Here is a 17388-nt window from a genome sequence, read left to right as displayed (position 1 = left end):
ATAATAAATATATCTTTAAAAACAAAAACAAAAAACCCTTCTTGTTTCAAGCCTTCTCCAAGCTCATAAAATCCCCAGAGAAGCACGGCATTCTGCGTGTGACAAACCTATGGCTCAGAATCAGTGTGGTCATTTATAACTCCTAAAGCTGTCATTTATTGCACACACTACAGCACAGGTCTAAGCCACGGGCAAGAAGACAAGGTTCATATTTAGTCTGTTTTTCAGGCTAACACCTCAGTAGTGAGCCATCCTCGGAGTTAATTTTAAACAGAAAATCTGAAAATTGGCAATTTTAGTACACTGAGAAGCTTTCTCTACGGATTTGTTCATATGGGGCACTGCGAACTGACAGCAGGGACATAACTCAGAAGGTAGTTATTATCCACGGAAGCCTGTGGAGGCGGCAGTGGATATTCCTGCTGGCTGACCAGACTCCCTCATAAATCCAACATCAATGAGTACTTCAAGTCTCAGAAGCCTGGATTCTGCCTGCAAGCTGTTAGCACACAGTTTATCTGGCAAGAAATGAAAAGCATGTTCAAATACTGCTGTTTTATCAACCACACACACGGATGCTTCTCACAGTAACCAGCAGTCCTGCAGGTGGGGAGGGGCCTTTAATTACCTCTTCCAGTGTCATGGCTGTACTGAAGGCCTCATCCTGCAGCTGACTGTTGAGTACAGCTCTGAGAACATGCCCATAGACCTTCCTGAGATGGACTTCCCCGTTTCTATAGTGTCCTTTGCTCCATCCAAGAACCAGAAGTTTGCAGCTGTAGCTGTCAGGGTGCAGAATTCTAGACCACATGTGCTGGTCCGATGTCACTGGAAGTGAAGTGGTACACTCACCAAGCTTGTTAGGAAGGAACTTGTGGAGAATAATTTAAGTTTAGGGTTGCTGAGTAATTTTTCTGCTGGTGTTTGTTCATGACCTTCATCTATGCTCCATTTCCACAATAAAGGGAGACAACCCAAACTTACAACTCCGCCCTTAGGCCCATCAAAGGACTCTAGGGGGCAGCTCAAGGGGTTACAGGGTCACAAGCACGTTATGTCCTGGTCTGCCATCGGCTCCTCTGCTTCCCTCTTATCAGAAGAAGTGTAATTCTACCAGTTGGGCAAGATGAGCCTGGGTAACAACTATTCAAAAGGAACATTGTGAGGTGGCGCACACCTTTAATCCCAGCACTCAGGAGGTAGAGGCAAGCGGATCTCTGTGAGTTCAAGGCCAGCCTGGTCTACAGAGGGAGTTCCAGGACAGCCAGGGCTACTCAGAGAAACCCTGTCTTGAAACCACCACCCCTACCTGCCTGTCCCCCAAAAAGAAAAAACTCTGCCCATGTGACCACACTTAAAGTTTCCTGTCCTTGTCTCAATTGTCAATGTGTAACCTGCAGGTGGGACCTAAAGGAGATGTAAGGATGGCAGCATATGTAAAGTTATGAGTTGAAGCCTACAGAAGATGCTAAATTTTTCTGTTTAAGCCTGGATCCTTTTGTTCATTAGCCAAAATTAGTTGTGTGCTATTACTGAAGAACCTGTTTCTTTACTAATATCTTTTTGGTGGTAGTGGTGGTTTTTTGAGACAGGGTGTCTCTGAGGCTTTGGAGGCTGTCCCAGAACTTGCTCTGCAGACCAGCCTGGCCTCAAACTCACACAGATTCTCCTGCCTCTGCCTCCCGAGTGCTGGGATTAAAGGCGTGCATCACCACCAACTGGCTCCTTTATTAAAATCTTAAGTGTGGTCAGTGAGTTCTCACTAGGAAGGCATGTTCTTCCTATAACAAGTTAACTGTAACTCAGGTCCCAGGGAAACACACACATGTACACAGACATACATGCAAGCAAAATGCCCACACACATAAAAAAATAAAATTATAAAGTTAAAAATCCAAAAAACAAAACAAAACAGCAACGGTACCCATAAAAAGGAGGAAATAGATTTTTTTTCTCTTAGTAAATTTTGTTCTCTTTTTTCCCTCCTTGATCTAATTGGGGGATTTTGAAGTCCTGATTTTAAAAATAGATAAAATCTATTTTAGTGGCACTGCTTTAACAGTTCTACATAAAAATTACTCGTGAATTAACTGACATCATTGCCATTGCCTTGGTGGCTCGATACCTAAAATAACCTAACTCTGCTTCATGCTCTATTTTTTCCCAGAGCTTATCACTTTATTTGCATTGGAGTAACAAGATGAAAACAAGTATTGCATCAAGCCGCCAGGCTAGTCTCAGGTTTGGTTATTTCACAGTTCCTGGAGTATAGTGACTCACACCTATAATCCCAGCATTTAGGAGGCAGAGGAAGGAGGATAGCTGCAAATTCAAGTCCTGATCTACATAGCAAGTTCCAGGTTAACCAGGGTTAATTAGCAAGCCCCCGGCTCAGGAAGAAATGGAAGCCAGTTCTTGGCCTACAGATTTAACTCAGTGGTAGACTGCTTAGAGCATGTGTGAGACCCTGCCTGGGTTCCATCCTCAGTGCTGCTAAATAAATAACCAAGTTCCCTCTCTCTTTCTAATAAGCCATCTTCAACTTGCTGGCATTTGTCCTTTGATCACTTCATGCTCACAAAACACTATGCAAAGAACTAGAGTGTAAGCACCCCTCTCTTCCATCCTACTATCTTAAATAAAACTTTCATAGATACCTCTATCAGCAAGGTCTCTATAGGCTTCTCTCTCTCTCTCTCTCTCTCTCTCTCTCTCTCTCTCTCTCTCTCTCTGTGTGTGTGTGTGTGTGTGTGTGTGTGTGTGTGTGTGTATGCCTGTCTCTCTTCTTTATTACCCAGCACCATAGACCTTTTTTAAAAATTATTTTACTCTAGTACTTGAGAACAAACCTAGGGCACACAACATGCAGGACAAGTGCTCCCCCACTAAGCTATACCCCTAGCTTGCACATCCATTGTCAAGCCACTTAGCATAAGAGTAAAACCATAATTCCTATAATGTAATTACATTTCAGCCAACGTTGGGCATTATTGCCCCGAGGCTCATGGGTAGTAAAAACATGAACAGTCAGAAATGTGCTAATAGTGAAAACTAAAGTGCTGCAGATTAGTCAGCTAGATGTGGAGACACCTGGAGAAGAAAGACTTTGACAGTGTTTATTAAGTGGATGCCATCTGTCGACACTACAGGAAAGCCATGTCCTTTCAAACACTGCATGTTTTAACTGTTTTTCTTCTGTGATTCCTGAACTGCATTAGGACAAATCCCCTGAAAGTATGTGGAGGACATAGCAAAGAACTGCAGCTAACCTAAGAAGCCATAAAGTGGGGTAATAAAGTAATAAAAAGGTTGCTCAGTTGAACAGCAGGAGGTAGAATAAATGTAGTGATGCAGGAGGGAGAAACTTGAAGTAATAAAATTGGTGTTATAGGATTTACTCACAAACTTGCTTAGGAGACATTAAGTCACATAAAATATAATTTGGCTATAGGACTGCTATCTCTGCAATAACTCAAAGGTAGGTCTAGTTTAACAGTCAGGCTTGTTAGAAATAACTGAAGTGGGGATATCTGGAGAAGCCATCTGTGGATGCTGATTCACGAAGAAAGAACTGAAGTGAGGATTGTGAGCATAACTCTATCAGGTGGGCAAGATGACCCTTGGCAGCGACTATTCAAAAAGAACAACACTGATTACTTAACAATATTAATTCTGAGCCAGGCATGGTGGTGCACACCTCTAATCCCAGCACTCGGGAGGCAGAGGCAGGTGGGTCTCAGAGTTCAAGACCAGCCTGGTCTACAGAGTGAGTTCTAGGACAGCCGGGGCTATGTAGAGAAACCCTGTCTCAAAACAAAACAAACAAACAAACAAACAAAATAATTCTGGCAATATCTCCATATGCCTAAGTGACCAGACATGTAGTCTCCTCTCTCTATTTAAATTGTTCAAAATGTAACCTGGGACCTGAGGGAGATTTAAGGGTGCCTAAGGGCCAGACTTTGAAGACCCCCCCCCCATGGAAAGCCTCACCCTCACTGGTGAGCAGAAAGGGGATGGGATAGGGGGTTAGTTGGGGGGGCAGGGGAGGGAGAGGGAACTGGTACTGATATGTAAAACAAGTTTGTTTCTAATTTAAATTTAAAAAAGGGGTTGTCTAAGGGTGACAGTGTATATGGGATGGATAAGCCCAAAGCCTATATATAAGCAGGTAAACTTTTCTGTTTATGACTGTTTATCCCTTTTGTGCGTTAGCCTGATGAGTTGCATGCTATTAAAGAATTCTTCCTTTATTAGTCTCTAAGCATGCGCCGTGCTTTCTCACTGGGAAGGCATACACCTTGACAATTGACAGAACACTGCTTACTCTTTTTTTGTCATTCACCATTCCTCACCTTCAGCAATAATTACAGGATGGGAAATTAAACTCTAACAAAGGTTCTCAGAGGAAAGTCTTTTCCTAAATTTGGAATCTGCAGTTTCCTCCCAGTGGCAGCACTGGTAGAGACAGGTTCACAGGGTAGGAAGAACATGGACTTGACTTTAGACTCCCCACAGCTATGTGACATGTTAATTTGGGGGGTATTAATTTTACCTCATTGCTTCACACGGTGAGAAGCCTCAGAACACTGAGCATCCTGGGTTCTCCATGGAAGGGCGTGGTTATCTCTTCTGTCTGTAGACCCCACTCCATCCAGGGACCCCCCCCCCAGGCTTCAATTCCACATCCTCACAGTCCCATGTTTTTCCTGGGATCCAAGGGATCCTCTCCAAGCAGGAAGTAATTTCCACAGTAGGAGAACAGGAAATACTAAAAGAAGAAGGCAAAGTTCCCCCATGAACTGGTCCCCTTTACCCTTCCTCTTGGCTCCAGATTTCAGTCACTTCTCTGCTCTATGTCCACACCCTAGAGCAGTGGTTCTACTTTCCTTCCTTCCTTTCTTCCTTCCTTCCTTTCTTTCTTTCTTCCTTCCTTCCTTCCTTCCTTCCTTCCTTCCTTCCTTCCTTCCTTCCTTTCTTTTTGTTTGTTGTTGTTTTCTTTTCTTTTTTATGTAGCCTTGGTTGTCCTGGAACTAATTCAGAGATCTGTCTGCGTCTGCCTCCCCGGTGCTGCTATGTAAGGTGTGTGCGACCACCACCGAGCAGTGGTTCTCAACCTTCCTAATGCTGCAACCCTTTAATACAGTTCCTCACGCTTTGGTGACCCCCAACCATAAAATTATTGCATGACTTCTTAACTGTAATTTTGCTGTTATGAATCAGAATGTAATATTTGATATGTAGGATATCTGCTATGTGGCCCCTGTGAAAGGGTCATTGACTCCCAAAGGGGTTGTGACCCACAGGTTGAGAAACACTGACCTAGGAGCTTTCACATATTCTTTCACACATCAAACCCATCAAATCTCATTGGAACTCAATCAGGAGAATCTTCTAGAGACATAGAGTGAGCACTCATCCCTTTTCGATGCCAGGATTGCAACAAGAATGAGTATAGCTTTGATATCCCAAGTGGAAACCCTGGATTTATAAAACAAAACAAACGAAACAAACAAAAAACCAGAGAGATGACTCAGCTGTTAAGAGCACTGACTGCTCTTGCAGGGGACCTGGGTTAGTTCCTAGCACCTACACAGTGGCTCAGAACAGTCTATAACTCCAGTTCAAGGTGATCTGATGCCCTCTTCTGGCTTCCATGGGCACTGCATCGACATGGTACACAGACACACATGCAGACAAACACCCATACACATAATGTAAATGGGGGAAATGTAGAGCCAAGCAAATGATGGATTAGTTCTGTCCAACGTTAAAGATTAACTTCCTCTTCTAGAAAAAAAAAAGTGTTTTGAAAGAAACATTGGCAACAAAGTGGAGTCATTTGATCTGCCCTGGCCTCTTGGTTTCAGCAAGTATAAAGTCCACCAGCTCCCCGAAGTCTGCCTTGAGATAGGCTGGGCTCTCTGAGCAGTGGTGGCACATCCCTTTAATCCCAGCACTTGGGAGGCAGAACAGGTGGATCTCTGAGAGTTTGAGGCCAGCCTGGGCTACAGAGTGAGTTCTAGGACAGCCTCCAAAGCTACAAAGAAACTGTTTTGAAAGACAAAACAAAACAAACAAACAAAGATATGCTGGGATCCTGCCCTTCTCTCTTTCCCTTTTATTACCTCACCAGGAATGCTGATGCTACTTTCCTGAACCACAAGATGAAGGTCACATTGTCAAGTGGTGGCAAGTGACCTAGTCATACTAGTTTTGGATTTTTCTCCTGTGGAATAATCCTCTTGTACACTGTAAAGATGCCATTTAGATTGGCTTAATAAAACACTGATTGGCTAGTAGACAGGCAGAAAGTGTAGGCAGGGCAACCAAACTAAGAATGCTGGGAAGAGGAAGGGTGGAGTGACACAGAGGAAGCAAGATGAGAATGTCATACTGAGAAAAAGGTACCAAACCACATGGCTAAACATAGATAACAATTATGGGTCCATTTAAGTGTAATAGCTAGTAATAAGCCTAAGTTCCTGGTTGAGCAATTATAAGTAACATTAAACCTCTGAGTCAATTATTTGGAAAGCAGCTGCTGGTACTTGGGAACAGGCGGGACAGAAACTTTCATCTACATGTGAAAGTGGGGTACCCAAAGTGGGGCACAAACCCATGACCCTAAGATTAAGCGTCTCATGCTTTACTGGCTGAGCTCGCCAGAGGATACCTGCATTACCATTTGACAGCTGTACTGCCCCAGTCAAATTCCCTACCTGGTACTGTCCACACAGTGGACAAGCATTTGGCCCCAGAAGCAAGATTGCCCCCCTCAACCCTGCCTCACTGGGTCAGTGAAAAAAATGATGAGAGCAGCAGTATTTTACCAGCAGCCTGTGAGGCCAGTGGACTCTTCCCTGACCCCTCTCGAAGAAGGGGGATGGTTACCAGGGACCTCCCACTTATTCTACACCTCTCAGGTCTCTTCACTGTGCCAGACTAGAGTCAAGTTCAACAAGGTCTTCTTTCCCCACTGATTCCTCCAAGCCTGTTCCCTCAGCTGAGGTTTTGCTAGATAGTAGGCAGAGACAGTGAGAATCTCATTTATACATTCATGTGCATCACTAATTAGATGATGAAGTATTTGGCTACCTTAAGAGAGTCACAGTTACTTCCGCCATTTACCCACAATTCATTGAATTACTTCACTTGACATTCAGAGCACTAGGCAGACCCTGCCTATACAAATAAGGAATAAAGTTTTATTGGGTTTAAGCTATTGCTATGGGTGTTGTCCTGGGAATTGAATGCAGGACTTTGTGTGTGCCTCTGAACAAAAACTGTTAAAAAAAAAAAAAGCTGTTTCTGCAAGAATGGTTGGCTGACTAATTTCAGTACTGTGGAGAGATGAATATTGCAGGTTTGATAGCTAATTACCTTATCTTGGGCTAGTTATAGCCTTCCAGAATAGCTATTACTTGCCTACCTCTGTGTCAGAACTAACAACTTGTGACTAATAGCTAAAAACCTCTTGGAATCTATTACCTTAGCAGGCCACTGGCTTCCACCAACTGCAAAGCTGAGAATATCATTGGATAACATCTTGACCCAGTAGAAAAGCCTCCCCCATCTCAATGTACCACATCTCTGATGTAACCACCAATGTATCTTCTATTTGCCTTAATTTATGACTTTCTTTGTTCTGTAAAACTATAAAAACTTCCCGAAACTGCTTCCACATTAGAACATGAAATTTGGGGGTAAACTAAATCTGTGTTCCCAGGCCATGATCACTCAAAATCATCTAAAATAAACTGCCTCTTATTTCTTTTTAAGATGAGAGCTGTAGTTTTTATGTTGACAATTATGGTGCCCAATATGGGGCTCTGAAAATGATCTGTTTTTCACTGGGGAGCTGGAAGATTATATAAGTACTTATATTCAAGAGGTCAAGGCTGATCATATGACTTCACTTTGTTGCAATCATCTGAAGTCAGGTACCTGCATGGATCCATTATGTCTAGACTATCTGGTGTTATTTCCTCAGGGAGATTGTTGGTGAGTTCTTTCCAGGGCTCTGAACCTCCCTTGGTTTGGTTGATAGTCAATTTTGTTTACTCAATCTGTTTAACAGTGTAAAGTATCCAAAATTAACATTCATAAAGGTGAAATATAAGAAGATACAACAATCTGCTTATGTCACATCCTAACTATGTCTATTTTAACTAAACCCTAAAGTTATCTGAAAGAGGTGTCCAAGCCTGAACGCCTCCTTCCAATCTCAAACATAAACAGTAGGAAGCTAACTAGGTATATACACTATCCTAAGTGACAACAATGGGGGAAAGGGAGCATAGCATCCTCCAAGTTACTTCCTGCTGAAATGGGACGGTGATAGCCTCATGGGGTCCTGTAGGAAGAAAATGTTAGTATGGTGAAAGTCTTGAATGGATTGTATCCAGTCCATGTCAAATGGGATTCGCTTGATTGAAGATCTCACTTGAAATCCTCAACTTGATTGAAGACAGTACCCGAAGCTTTGGCCGGAGTGTCAGTTGAAATGGAGCAAGTTGGATCCAGTGCAGTCAAGAAGGTGTGGCCCATTTTCTTCCCAGGGCATCCAAGGATTGCAGTCAGGCAGGTCTTCATTAGCTGTGTGGGACTCAAACATAAATGTTAGCAGAGAAATGTTTGCTTATGTAAGCATGCATACTGGAAAAGGCAACCATGGGAGAATAACGATTATGACAGTGAAGTTTAATTCCGTATTATCAGGAACGAATTCTGTGTCTCAATATGTAACATAACTCTCTCTGTGTATTGAGAATCAATAACTATATTAAGAGGTTCTGTAAAATCCATGAGTACCATGAGAATTACAAATAATTCTGCCTTCTGTACAGATGTATATAGACTTTACTTACCTTACCTGCTTTATAGTCTGCCTTACCTGATTTGTTGGCATCAATGTAGAAGGTAAGAACTCCAGAAATGGGAGTTTGTCTTACAATATGTGGAAGAATCCAGACTGTCTTTTTTATGAATTCTGTCAGTTTTGGGATAGTTGTTGCTAATTGTTCCCAAAAAGTCAGTAAGAGCTATTTGCCAATATTCATTATCCTTCCACAAGGAGGAAATTTCCTAATTAGTTAGAGGTACTATAATTTGTGCTGGATCTTTCTCAGTCAGTTGACGAAGTCTTAATTTGCCCTTTAGAATCAAATCAGAAATCTTTTCTATATATGTCTTTAATTTTTTTATTCTGTTTATGTGGCAGAAATTTCAACTTCAATATGGTATCTTCCCTCTGCATCAGAATCCCAGAAGGTTATTCTCTGGATGGCAAGATAACCAAAATACAGTCTAAATCAAGGTTTATCTGATCTACATGTGCATCCTATATTCTGTTTTCTACCCATTGTAACTCTTCCATTATCCACCTTTGCGGATAATATTCTCAGACTGTTTAGTTCCTTATCACCTTAAGGGCCATTTTTAACTGTTTTAAGTCATGTCCTTCTACCCCAGTAATGGTCTGTAATTGAGAAATTTCCCCTAATAATTTCTGAAGAGAATTAAGACTTTGATAACGATCCCTTCTAATTTGTACCCTTTGAAGTCTGATTCTTTGTAAGTCTATCTTGTAACCTAAATAGTTAATAGAATCTCCTCTTTGTATCTTTTCTGGGGCAATCTGTAACCCCTAACAAGGCAGAACTTCCTTCATCATTTCAAACATACGTTCCAAAGTTTCCTTATTAGAATCTGATAAAAAAGAATGTCATCCATGTAATGATAAACAAGAGATTGTGAAAATTTCTTACGAATTATTTCCAAAGGTTGCTGTACAAAGTGCTGACACAAAGTAGGACTTTTTCGCATTCCTTGTGGCAAAATTCTCCACTGATATCTCCTAACTGGCTGTGAATTATTAAGAGTTGGTACAGTAAATGCAAATTTTTCTCTATCATTTTCCTGTAATGGTATTGCGGAAAAAAAAAAAACAGTCTATAGATCAATGACTATGATAGGCCATCCTTTAGGTATCAAGGAAGACGACAGCATCCCAGGTTGCAGAGAGCCCATTGGTTGAATTACCTTATTTATGTCTGTCAGCATTCTCCACTTACCTGACTTCTTTTTGATAACAAATACAGAATTCCAAGGACTGGTAGATTCCTCTATGTGTCCAGCCTCTAGCTGTTCCTGTACTAACTTTTCTAAAGCCTCTCTAGCTTCTCAGAGGTCATAGACCATCATCCTACCCAAACAGGTTCATCTGTAAGCCACTTCAATGGCAGGACCTTTGGCTCCTCTGAAGGTCTATCATTTGTACTTAGTTTCTGTACAGCCTGGATGGTTGGTAACCATTTTCCGTAGTGTCTTACCAGATCTTTTCTACTATCTAAAGATTGTACATAATTTGTGTCCAACACTGGAGGAATATTAATCTGAGTATTCCATTGCTGTAAAAGATCACGACCCCAGAGATTTATAGCTATATCTGCCACGTATGGCTTCAGTCTCCCTTTCTGTCCTTCCGGTCCAATGCAGACCACCAAGTTAACACTCTGTCGAACTCTAGATAGAGTTCCAATTCCTAAAAATTGTACATTCACCTCTCTAAGAGGCCATTTCTGAGACCAAGACTTTTGGGTAATAATAGTCACATCCACCCCAGTGTCTACTAAGCCAGTAATAACTTTATTATTAATTTTCATTTTCATCTGAGGCCTTTTATCATTAATAGAAGTTTGCCAAAATATGCGTTTCTCATTTTGTCCATTCACATTAGATTCCTCATCGTTAGCCAAACTAGCATCTAGAGCAGGATTATTTTTCACAATAGACAAAGAACTATCTATTCGTCCTGTGAGAGATTGTCTTCCACTGCTACTGGGAATGACCAGACCTTTCTCGATGTGGGAACCTTCTTGAGGCCCCCCCTTGGGATTTCCTGACATTAACGGGTTTCCTTGCATGTCCCTGGTCGATCTACATTCATTGGTCCAGTGTCTGTCCTTACCACATCTTCTACACAATCCAGAAGGCAGTGGCCTTCTGTATGAGGCATTGTTAGAATTCCTTTGTCTACAATTTCTCTTAATATGTCCCATTCTACCACAGCTGAAACATCTAGGTTCCTGGTGCCTTCGTGGTCTCCTGGGGAATGTTCTTCCTATCCAAGGTTCTGGTTCATAGTAGTAATAATCTCTGGCCTCTTGGTACCTATGTTGACCTCTGTAAGGTGCTTCTCCTTCCCAAGCCCTTGCATCCTCACCTCTAAAACTTTTAATCTCCTGTTGCCTTTTTAAACCTTTTGAGATAGCTTCTCCTACCCAAGCTCCAGTATCTTGCACATTATAGTCAATGTTGGCTGCATGCAAAACCCATTCTTCTAGTGGAGCTGATCTGATCTTTAAAGGCAAAAGTATTCCTTTGCATATTGGGTTTGCATTTTCATAAGCTATTGTATATATAATTGATTGTCTTGTTTCCAGATCTGTTACCTGTAATTCTTCTGCCCTAGTTAATCTTTGTAAGAAGTACTGTAACTGTTCTGTGGGTCCCTTTTCTATTCTGGTATAAGCTTCTAGGCATTCGCCTGGCTCACGAACCTTATCCCAGGTGTTTAATGCTGCTTTCCTGCATATGGACAGTATGTGGTCATCTTATTCAGACTGAGCCTGTGGGTTAGCATAAATACCCTCACCAAGAATCTTATCTAGGGGGCTTCATAACCCTCCTTTATGCCTTGACACACAAGGAGCTTCTCCTCTTCCTTGACCAATGCCTTCCACTGGATTTGGCATGAATTCTCAAGTACGGCTGCCACCAATCGTTACCAATCTGTGGGCGCCATCTTGTTAAAGGTTGCCCATGAATGTAATGGCTGTTTTATGTATGGGCTATGGAGACCATATGAGACAAGTGATTCTTTAATATTCTTAAGATCCTTCAGCTGTATAGGTTGCCATACATAAGCCATCTGTCCCTGAGGGTGTTTCTTAGAAGCTGGCTTTTCTACTATGGTAGCTGGGTACACTAATGGTGTATGAGTAACAACCTTAGAAGAATAGTTATGATACCTGGGTGGAGTAGGTGCCTCAGATTGGAGTGATTCTGCCTCTGAGGCATCCCAATGATCTTTAAGCTTAGTAATGATATCCCATGGAAAGTTTCAATTTCCTGCATCATAAAAGATTCCAAGCATGTTAGTGAATCTGTAAATTGCTCTGACTGCTCCTCTACACGTTTTGCTAGGTCTTTAATATGCTCATCCTTAGACAGCATCTGGATGGTATGGAAACTGCCTTCTAGGTATTGGAGTCAGGCACACCTGTAGTCAGCCGCTAAGCAGGCATGGCTACAGCATCCCCTACAAATCTGGTTAACATGGACCCTACTTTGATATATACCTTTTAGTCTGCCTTCAAAGTATTTTGTTTGAGGTATGTGTCTTAGGGTTTCCATTGCTGTGAGGAGATACCATGACCACGGCAACTATTATATAGGAAAACATTTAATTGGAGCTCGCTTACAGTTTCAGAGGTTTAGTCCATTATCATCATGGCAGGACATAGCAGCCTGCAGGCAGACATGGTGCTGGAGAAGGACCTGAGAGTTCTACATCTTGATCTACAGGCAACAGGAAATGAACTGGGTATCACACTGGGTATAGCTTGAGCATATGAGACCTCAAATACTGTCCCCACCGTAACACACTTCTTCCAACAAGCCACACCTACTCCAACAAGTTCTTACCTCCTAATGGTGCCATTAGGAGGTGCCAGCAGGTGGCACAGGCGTTCAGTTAGTCCACGTGGCTTTTGGTAATAGTGAGTCAGGCAAGATGGTGGCAGCAGCAGTGGAGAGAGGTCACACAGGCGGCTGTGCTTTAGCTTGAAGTGTGCAGCCTTGGGGCCTCAACCCAAGAGGCAGCTATTGGCCAAACATCCAAACACAAGAGTCTATGGGGGGGGCATACCTATTCAAACCATCAAGTATGTCATTTTGCTTGTTTGCTTTGAGAGCATTTTGGTCCAGACATTTGGTTTAGCTTATCTTCTGGGTTGCTTGCTTACTTTTGGATCTCTAATGGCATTTTGGATTCTGCCTGTTTAGCTTGTTTTCAAGCTTGTATTTGGTTTGCTTTTGGAACTTTGAAAGCAATGTAGTCTAAATATTTGGTTTGGTTTGGTTTGGTTTACTTGCTTGCTTTTTGATCTCTAAAGATATTTTTGATGTTTGCTTTTGGAACTTTGAAGGCATTTTGGTTTATGTTTTGTTTTTATTGATTTTCTTTGTCTTTGAGATGTTCTGATTTATTATCTATTGGCCGTTGTTCCTGACACTTCTCTTCAAATGCCTAATTCTGTGTTTTTCTTCTGCTTCTTTTGCAAGCCTTTAGCTCAGGAGTTCTGTGAGAGGCTATGATGAAGATGCCAAGAGAAGAGACACTTGTTCCTGAAGGGACCAGCTCCCCGTTTTGGCAGCCATGACAGCCTAACACGTGCTTGCCTGACCTTGCCATTGTCACTAGGAGGTCTAGATGCCTGCCCATTTTGGCAGCTATAACAGCCTAACACATGCTTGCCTGACCTTGCCTTGGTCACTAGGAGGTCAGATGCCTGCCTCGTAGCAAGGAACCAATCAGAAGTTAGCTGGAGCACTATGCTTTATGGCTCTGGGTATGCTTTATAGACAAGTGCACAGCAATGACGTTTGGAGCATAGCAATTGCCCTGGGAGGACCTATGGGCCTTAACAACCAGTTGACCAATCAACACAGGGCAAGCCCTTCAAGCCTGGAGGCACACCAATCCTGAGCCTGTGCATACCCCTAGACACTCCCCTTACGGTTCCCTAAAGATCTCTATGCCGTGGCTTCTCAGCATCTTTCCCTGCCATCCACTATGGTGGATGGATGAAAGCCTCGAGCTAACATGGGGTTAGCTCGTTAAACAACTGCAATAAAACCTCTTGCTGTTTGCATCAAGCTTTTGCCTCCACCTGGTGATTGGGGTTGCCTCGGTCCTGGGCCGAGATGCTGGGGGCCTGAGCTTCCGGGGGTCTTTCAGTTCCCTTCCACTCCAAAGTGGGAATGTGTCATGATGTACAATGGTCTCATAGGGAAACCCAACAAAATCCCACTCCTGGGTCAAAAGGAACTGCGTTGGCTCATCCGGGAAAACACATATGAGGATTGGTCACACAGTGTCTGGAGTTTCCTTCATGTTTGCATAAATGTGCAGGATAACCCAAGACCCAGTTGAGAAGACAGTCTCAGGGTAAGAGCTGAGAAAAGCAATCCCCAAAGCAGTGCATAAAACTGAATCAAAACACATATTCCCTGTCAGGGCCCATAAAGATGGCTCTGCTTCATCTTGCCTCAAGATCAGAGGGTTCAAAACTGTCCTTAGTAAGTCAAAGGACCTAAAGGTCTAAGGCTTGGCTACTGCAGGAGGTTTTGGTCTTGGTAGAAGGTATCTTATCTAAATAACAACAGACTTGGGCTCAGGTGTGTTTACTCTTGACCCGGGCTAACAGGTGTGGTTACCAAATGCTTGGAGGATTAAGGAAAGAAAGTCTGTTTGCTCCTTATACATGATAATAGAAGTCTTCTGCCATGTCTCCCTTTTGGTTGGTATACTTAAGAATGTTGAAGAACAAACTTGGGGCATTCACTATCACTGGATTACCCTCCTGACTCTATCCTGTGTCTCTGTCTTTTTCTTAAGCGTCTTTACCTACCATTTCTCAATCCACACTCCCCTTCTCAGGTATGAACTGGGCAAATCGACTGGCTCCAACTAAAGCCTGACAAAGACAGGCCACAACAGATTGGCCCCACAACATAGGGCTACTACAGAGGGCCACCGCACATGGCGTTGAAACATGGGGCTACTACAGGCGACTGCCACAATTCCCTTGTTAGCAGAGACAGACAGCTTTTCAAGAGAAAAGAAATACACACACACACACACACACACACACACACACACACCACGATTTTTGGAGACAAACCACCATAAGGTACTCTAGCTGGCTTTATGTGTGATAATCATTAACTTGCACGTGTCTGGCAGATAACTACTGCTAAACTGGCTTATCATGCATGCTTAAAGTCTTAGATGTTAAACTGAAGATATGACAGCTCCATGGTATGCTTAAGGGGAAGTTTTTATTGTAGATATGAGGGAGTGAAGGGGACTCTTCCAGGGCAATCCGGAAGAATTCAGAGCAGAGAGAAAAACAAGTAAACTGATTATGGCCAACAGATTGGACCTGACCATAAGAGAAGCAGGAACAGAGAGAGACTCTGAGAAAGAGACAAAGAGAGTGAGGAGGCAAAAGAGAAAATAGCATGGTTACAAAGAAAATGAGTGGCTGAGGTTTGGGAAGCCCATGAGCTGAGAGGTTTGGGGTAGGGGAGGAGGTGAGAAGAGGGAGCCTGGAGCCAGCATGGGCTGTGGTATGCTGACAGGCACTACAGACAGCCATTTGTCCTTTCTGCTGGTGCTAAGGGAAATGGCTCCTTTGGTAGAGGGGAACCAGCTTCAGAAGATGTCAAGGAATGCTGGCTAACCTCCAGATTTGGGGGAAAAGTGGTTCCCTTTGTGAAAGGTTCAGGCTTTAATGTTGACCTGCTCTACCTCTTTAAGAGACAGACCCCGCCCCCTGACAACAGGCAGGACCCGAGCAGGGATGTGCTACACCATCAAATCACAGACCTGTATGATGACTCTGCACATGCGTGGAACTTCAGTGTGCATGCACAGTCTTCCCTTTAAAAATTACAACTTCCTCCACCTTCCTCTCTCTGCCTCTTCTCTCTTCCTCCCTTCACTTCACTTCTACTCTCTCTTACTCTCTGACTCTCTTCTCTCTTACTCTCTCTGCTCTGCCAGCCTATAATAAACTGTGGTTAATGTATCTCTCGTTCTCATGTCTCATCTTGTGCCTTTTTCTTTAAGCAAAAGAATAACACTTTGGACCTGACCCTAGGCAATAAAGGTGTTTGTTTCACAAATAGTCAGCCTGCTTTAATTAAAATGTAACATACCTTTTAAGAAAAAAAAACTGATAAAATTGGTAATTCCTTATAAAAAAAAAGAGCTCTTAAAATACACATGGATTAAATGCAATACTAAAATTTAAAAAATTAAAAAGGTTTTAGAGTTGATTTTGAAAAAAGTGTAAATTCTTGGCTTCTCACGAATCTACCATTTCCTTGAACAGTCTCACACTTACAGTAAACCTGTCCCTTAAAACCGGAAATCTCAGTTTAGGCCTTCATTGATTCCCACAGTTTACGGCAATGCCTCAGGCTGTTAAGATAACCAGATGAAGCTAAATCTGTGCCCCCAGCCCAACATTCCTTGGATTTTTCCAAGACAGTCTTCCAGCAGCTGGTGAGTTTCCCTGTCTGATATTTGACTGGTTGATCCTGTTAAGCAGGACATCTGTGTTCCTTTGATTCTATTTTTCTAACAAGAAACCCAGTAATATAAAAAATAACCATGTAAGTCATATATAGTGACACATGGCTTAGAAAACATCTTCATAAAACTGGACCCTGAATAGCGAGTCTAGAAGATATAAAGGTGTTCTGAAGAGACACTTGTGTTTCTCAATGTGATCATCAGATTGTTGATAGAATGGGCCTTAAGAATAAGGGAGTTCCCCAGAAATCTCATTCTGGGTGATGGGTTGGAGCCCCTACACTGTTCCAAAGCCCCTGCCAAACAAAGGAAAAGCACCAAAAAGCCCCAGCTCCACATTCTTGGTGGCTATTGCAGCTTCCTCCCCTGAAGTTGGGGGGAGGGGTGTGACTTCTCTGGCCTCAAGCCCAGGACCAGAGAGTCTGCCCAGGAGTTGCTTTGTTCTGATGGGAGATGTCATTCTGTAAATATGTTTCTCTTATTGGGTCGATAAATAAAACACTGTGGCAAATAGAGCAGCAAGATAGGCTGATTCTGGGAAGTTAGGCAGAGAGCAGTCATCATGTGATTCCCAGGAAGAGAGGACACCAGCGAGGTCTTCTCTGGTAAGAGAAGACCATGTAGAAATACATAGATTAGTAGTTATGGCTTAATAATTAAGACAGAGCTAGCCAATAAGAAGCCCTAGTCATCGGCCAATAGATTTATAACTAATATAGCATCTGTGTGTTCATTTGGGGCTAGGCAGCTGCAGGACCAGGCTGGCGGGAAAGAACTATCTACTTGTAACATTGTTTAGTATACTTGTTAGCATTCAGGCATTATGCTGACCTACCCCTGTCACCTGGCAGGAGGCGCCTGCCAGTACTCAGGCAGTATTCTGACCTGCTCTGGGTCCTGACAGTGTCATCAGGTATATGGCTAGAGCACATCCTCTCATAAAAGGTAGGCCCACCCACCTCCTGCCTGTCTTTCTTCTCCAGTTCCTGTCTCCAGAG

The sequence above is a fragment of the Cricetulus griseus genome, chromosome 4 (assembly GCF_003668045.3).
Source record: "Cricetulus griseus strain 17A/GY chromosome 4, alternate assembly CriGri-PICRH-1.0, whole genome shotgun sequence".
Lineage (NCBI taxonomy): Eukaryota > Metazoa > Chordata > Mammalia > Rodentia > Cricetidae > Cricetulus > Cricetulus griseus.
The sequence above is the reverse complement of the archived record's forward strand: the minus strand, read 5'-3'. Positions refer to the sequence as shown.